Source organism: Dermacentor andersoni, chromosome 2 (assembly GCF_023375885.2).
Source record: "Dermacentor andersoni chromosome 2, qqDerAnde1_hic_scaffold, whole genome shotgun sequence".
Lineage (NCBI taxonomy): Eukaryota > Metazoa > Arthropoda > Arachnida > Ixodida > Ixodidae > Dermacentor > Dermacentor andersoni.
The window spans coordinates 37,613,113-37,619,779 of NC_092815.1; the positions used below are offsets into that span (position 1 = coordinate 37,613,113).

General features: G+C 43.3%; 1 long non-coding RNA gene across 1 annotated transcript; it reads left to right on the plus strand.

Annotated features, from left to right (window-relative positions):
• Positions 1-546: 546 nt before the first annotated feature.
• On the plus strand, positions 547-5,621 carry LOC129387748 (uncharacterized). Its single transcript, XR_008614936.2, has 2 exons — positions 547-811; positions 2,812-5,621. It is a non-coding gene; the product is annotated as an uncharacterized lncRNA (long non-coding RNA).
• Positions 5,622-6,667: the final 1,046 nt, after the last annotated feature.

The following is a 6,667-nucleotide window of genomic DNA, read 5'->3' on the forward strand; positions in this document are numbered from 1 at the left end:
AGCACGCGAATTATTTGAGCCTCGCCGAACTGTCGTCTTCTCATGTTCCAAGCCTGCAGGTCTCGTATGTTCAGTTAAGAACACCACAGGAAAATGAAAGAAATACAGGTAACGGACTTTTATTGTACCTTACTTGTCACCTCGTCATCTGCAGAGATGCTGCAAACTATTTTAGAAGTTTTATTTTTGCAAAAATAGGAAAACTAGTAGTAATGTTTATTTCTAGGTGGGGCGACAAACGTTAAGGTAGGTTCGGGTGTGTATGTGTGCGCGCAAACGGGGGCAACCGAGCTTCATTTTGCGCGCACACTTTTGCAACAGTACGCATGGTTACCGCTAGTTTCGTAGTCGCATTTTTTGGTCGTAGTATTTATTATTTACGCTATAAATTAGGTAGTTCTTAAAAATTTATGAAGGTTAGTTGATGAAAAATTATTGCTAATCAATTAGTGGTTCTTAAGTGCCGTTATTTTGTGTTTGAAAGGTTTTTATAACTGAATACGATAGTGAAGCCATGTGAAGCTGTGAACGGCTCTCGGACTCAGTTATGCGGTTGCAGTTGTGCGGTGGTTCACGCCTCGTGCTTCTTGATGAAAGTATTTTCTTTTCGGACATCATGACGCACATTTTAGTGAAATCCTTTAACGACGATAAGTGGGACGTTTATCCGGTGAAGTGGTTGGCTCACCCAACAACTAGTCTTCTACTGATGTGCGAGCCTGACGGTTTTGATGAGTTGCGCGGCAGAGGCCATGATGCCTCTCCGAGAGAAGGCACCCCGAAACAGTCGCAGCCGCACTTCTGAAGATAGGTAAGTAATCTCGTTTTCTTGGGCACGTAGCCTTCTTTTCCATTTTGACATTCACGAGCGTGACATGTTAAGCACACCGTTCACTTTCTTGAAGCAAACCGCATGCCCCGGAGCAAATGCGCGCGATACTAACTCTCGCTGCCGCCGTCACTTCGTTTGAAACAATGGTAGGCGAAGAGGCAGCGGCGCCCCATGTGCGTAAAATTGCATTGCTTCATTTGTTCCTGTCTAATAACGTTTCCTTCATTTGTATGAGAGAACACAATTGGAACATAAGGATAGGCTTCTCTGCGCAGTGATAATTTTCTACAGTGGCCACGTCATCTTTCATGGGGGCTCACGTATGCCGTCTAAGCGCTTGTTATCGCGTTCCGTTACGTGATTGGCGCGCTGCCTTTCAAGGTATTTAGGCAGGCACTACGAGTTTAGGAGAACCGCGACAAATAATCGTGCAGCAGGTGTGCAGCTGTGCTACGCTTGTACCACACTCGTACCGGAAGGCAGTGTTGCACTTCACGCTTACGCATTTCGTAACTATGGCGGCCTCCGTGGCAATTTGGGGCTCGAGGTCGTGGATACGATCCCTGCAGCGGCCACATTCCAAAGGAGCGGAATGCAAGAGCGCTCGTGCATTGTGCATTGTATGCACGTAAAAATTTCCAGGAAGTCAAAATTAATACGGAGTCCCCAACTACGACGTGCCTCATATCAGATCGTTGGTTTGGCACGTGGAACATCAGAATTATTTTTTTTTCCGTAGTGGCTCATCGTATACCATACGGTTAGCGTGATCACCTTTTGTGCCGTAGCGGTTAGCGCGCCTCGATTTAGGTTGCGGCTAATGATGCGGCGCACCGCGAAATATATTTCGCCTCTCTGGGATTTGCGGAGAACGGCCAACCGATTAGTCACAGCTTCCGCGCGGTGACTGTACACGGATACACAGTGCAAATGAACGGAGGTGTGGTGACGTGGCCAAAGAACACAGCCGCCGACGGGCTCACCTTATCGTCTATCAGCGCCAAAACTACCGCAGTAAGCATCTTTATGTAGCGCGGCGGGTTGCCGTTGAAGGCGTACTGTACAATTTTAATAAGCGATAACCGAAACATGCCACCGTTCTCTGCTGCCTCTTTGAGATGGACCGATCCGAATGTGCGTTGTTTCCAGAAGCGAAAGGAGCGCCAATCGGCGCGTTGTCGCCTCGAGCTAAGCGTCGCACTCGAGCACCGTTTGCGCGGTGAAGAATGACGCGTGCATGAAGCTAGCTCACTGCGCGGACGCTACCGCGCAAAACGCGCAAGGGCGTGTACGCGACGTTCTGCACACAAATCGCGCGGAATGATCGGAGCCACGCCGGAGCGGCTAGTTACATGTTCTCACTCGGTACATGTTCTCATTCGTACAGGCACGCTCACGCTCGCATCGCTCTCGGCGCATGTTTAGGTCATTCCTAATACTGGACTTCTGCCCAAAGATTCGATATCTGTTTGGTATGGGCTATGCACTGTCGCGTGGTCTTTGGTTCTGCGAGAGAGCCGGGAATATTTTCCCCACTGTGAAACATCGCTGTGCGTGTTTTAGCTAACATTTACCGTAGCAACCCATTCCTTCCTTTTCTCGACGGCACTCGTAAAGAGTCGCAAATTTTTACTTGCCAGTATAGTGCGTAGTTCTATTTCGCGCGTAGTTATGTGCAGTGTGTGGCAGATTCTTAATCCGGGCAATATCATTTTCTGTCCACATTCCCTTCGCGTGGTCTTTGGTTCTGCGAGAGAGCCGGGAATATTTTCCCCACTGTGAAACATCGCTGTGCGTGTTTTAGCTAACATTTACCGTAGCAACCCATTCCTTCCTTTTCTCGACGGCATTCGTAAAGAGTCGCAAATTTTTACTTGCCAGTATAGTGTGTAGTTCTATTTCGCGCGTAGTTATGTGCAGTGTGTGGCAGATTCTTAATCCGCGCAATATCATTTTCTGTCCACATCCCCTTCTCACAGGTTACGTATGCAGTAAATTCCCAGATGCTAAAGTGTTCTACGCCAAAAGCACCTTGGCGTCGTGCAAGAGACACCCGTCGATATGTGGCTGATTCACTAGCAAGCTCGCATCTCTGTTGCCACTCTCCATCAAGTGGGATTTTCAACTATCTTTTGTGTTGCTCTGTGGTGTACTAGCTGCCGCATGGACGCTGTGAAGGCTTACTTTCGATTTGCTCTGGCGTTTAGTAGTAAAGGATGGGCTACCTTTTGAGGGGAGGCATTTACTTTTGTTTGTGAGAATGTTTACCAGCCTAACCAAGTGATACGTGGGTACTGTAAACAGCAGCACGAACAGAGGCGGACGACGAAATAGGTAGGAGCACAAACGAGCGCAAGCTCTACTAAATGTTTGCTTTTGATGACAAAGGTATTAAACACACTGGTCAACTTGGCAAAGGTAAAAATCCGTGCATGCGTGGCAGAAACAGCCACGTGCGACAAGAAAAAAATATGAAGCCATGTCATGTAGAATAAACGTGCGTGAAAAACGAGAACTATCGGTCAAATCTATTGAAAAAGCGAAAGATTTGTCCGATAAGTGATACTACCCAACGGGAAATACTCTTTTGAGAACAACTTTTTCCCACTAAGGGCAACAGATAACTTGGTTATGCAATTGTTTCGTTTGTGATCAATAAATATTGCTTCTGGAACTCCTCTGGTGTTGCGGTATAGAGCAGAACGAACGATTGTTTCATCACAAAGACCAGATCACAAGAGGACTTATGGAAGCATTACTTATTGATCACGAAGAAATATTCATAAGCAAGATTTCTGTGACCATTAGTGGGAAAGAGTTGCTGCAGTAGTTCTCGTTAATATCACTTACAGGAGAAACCTTTCAGTTTTCATGTTTTTGTTAGTTTTTGACGCACATGTTTATTCTACAGGACGTATTTAGGTCCTTTTTTGTTGTGCCGGGCTGTGTATGCTGCGCATCCATGGCTTTTTCTTTGTGAAGTTGGCCAGTGTGTTTAAAATCTTCGTCTTCACGAATAAACTTCTACTTGAGTCAGCGTTCATGTGTGTTCCTACCTTAATTCATCCTTCTCGTCTCTGTTTGGGTGGTTGTGAAATATAAATGTACGCCGAATTGGCGAAGTGTCCATAGAATTGATACATGAAGTTATTTGCGCTGTTTATTTCAGGAAGAACGCTATAGGGTCTTATCTTCTCAATGTTTTTGACACTGAGTACATTTTTCTAGTTCAATTTCAAGGAGTCCCCTGAGGAAGCCAATAAGAGTGATGGTAACTTCCTTTGTGTGTAAGATTTATCAATTTCATCCATTGAAGGTATGACATGGCACATGCCTGATTGTAGGTTGCAAGCATTCGTAGTAAGATCTACTTTTCGGTTCTCATGACGCTTCTTTGTACTGCGCTGCATTCTCCAGGCACATGAACCTTTTTATGCTCTAAGTGCATGCGTTCTTTTTCTATATGTTGGAGTGAAAATTGTAAACTTACATATGCATATATATCATTTTCCTTGTAATCTTTTTCAACAAGGGTGCTGTAGCTCCCTCTGTCTTTCAGTTACTGCTTTGTCCCAATTTTTATTTAACCTTTATGTATTTTATGCAGCAAGATTCTGGTGCTATTTTAATAACATTTTATCTGCGAAGTTGAGGTAATTGGTGTTTCGTATATGCATTTATTGGCGTTTTTCACTGTCTCAGCAATCTGGCTGTCGAGTCATTGGAACCTTTTCTCATACTTTATGACTATTTCTGGGGTGCTTAATACTGAAAGTGCAGGTGACCATTTATTTGGCTGTGTGGAATTGTGTTAGCCATGTGTTACTACCAATTTTCTGTGCTAAATAATTATTTTTTCTCTTATCGTTCAAGGTATTAGCCTTTCCTTATCTCTTTATTGACTGAGGTAGCACTTAGTTGCTGGGTATAGGAAAAAAGGCCCCAAAAAGTGCTTTAATTAGCTTTGTGCAGGTCCAGAAAGATTACCTGAAAATGAGCTCACTAAATTGAGGAAATGCCACTAAGGAACTCTTCTGTACCCCACATTAACATAATCAATTGGTGTACTGTTTGTTCTTGACTTGTGCCAGGGAGATAAGCTGCTTTCATTACACAAAAGCTTTACAAGTTTATTTCTGAAGAAAGCAGTCCTGGCTTGTCAGAAACACGATTCAGGTGTTCATCATGCCCGACAACTTTCTAAATTATGTCTCGTCAAATAATAGCTAAGTTGAGTGATGTTATTTTATAAAATAATTGGGCAACATGAAAATATATATATCTCGAAGATAAAGCTCAGGCAAGTCTACTTTGGTACTTCATTAAATTTTAATCGTGGTGAAAGACGTGTGCTAAAGGTTGTATATATTTACGTGAAGTCATTTGTTTCAAGTTGGTTATTTTGCCTTCTCACAGTCAGCCGTAGCTCTTCCTGTGATGTGTTAGTGTGCGCAACATTTTGATGTAACATATTCAGATGTCTTTTGTGTATTCACATGCAAGCAGCTCCAAGTGTTCATGTGTTCAAAGTTGGTTGTTACAAGGGTATGCTTAAGGCCTGGCTTTTGAGTCGCTTTGCCTTCTAGTCATAAACTTAAGTCGAAAGTGAAGAGCACAATGATCGTTTTGATTGGATTCATATGTATAGGTTTTTTCAGATGTATTTGCACTGCTAGAGTGCTGTAGGTACTAGCCTATGTCTCCAGGTTCGATGTAGTGGTGCCTTATGTACTGTAATAATGTTTCACGTGCACGCATCTTTAGTGTAAATAAAGGTACTTCAAGTTGATCAGTCTCTCCTTTGATTTTGTTTGTGTTTGGGAAAGTTACGAGCAGGCACCGGGGCATGCAAGTGTGAACAGCGAAGCAATTTCAATATATGAATAAAAATAGACTAGCCCAACGAAACGTCAATCATATTTCAATGGCGACTTCTGAAATCTCAATGGTATCTCAAGTGTGCAACAATATGCTTTTCAATGCTGTGGCAATAATAACTCAACAACAGGTCAACAGAAATACCACAACGTTAGTTCAACGCAGAATCAACCGTAACTCAACAACCATTCAACAAAACGAACACAACGGGCCGTTTAAGCACAATGGACTTTCAATTGTAACTTAACAATTATTCAACATTGAGGTACCCAATGGTGTTTCAATTCGATTTCAGTGGCCAATATTCAAGAGTGCTCAACACTCAACCCAACAATTCTCCAACATACTCTCAATAATTCCTCAATAAAAAACTCAACATTGACCAACAATATTTCAATGCCTTCTCAATATTTTTTTTTGTACGGGTATGCCGTTACAGAAACGCACCTTAGAGACTCGGAAGAGCCGCCGCTGATTGAGAATTACGTTTGGGAAGGGTGCAACAGCACGAACTCGGAAAGAAAAGAGGGGGAGTCGGAATGCTCATCCATCAGGGAACCAAATGGAAAAGAGTCAATTCAAAATGTCAAGAGCACCTTTGTACAATGAGTGGAAAGAAAACTTGGCTGGGCGTAACGCATTTGTGGACCGGGAATAATTGCACAGAGAAGAATCAAGAGTTACTGGAATGCCAAAGTGCTGACATTAATGATTTCGGGAATGATGCCGAAATTCTCCTTTTAGGTGACATGAGTGCCCACATACAGGATCTAGATGACTATACCAAACACAACGGGAAGTTAATGCTAGATTATTGTGAGCAACATAACCTCGTTATCACAAATACAGGGCCTAAGTGTGAAGGACAATCACGTCGGAAGTGGAAAACGGCCAATCGACCATTGATTACTGTATGATGGCAGGAGCAATTCATGATGAGTTGAGAGAAAAGAGCAT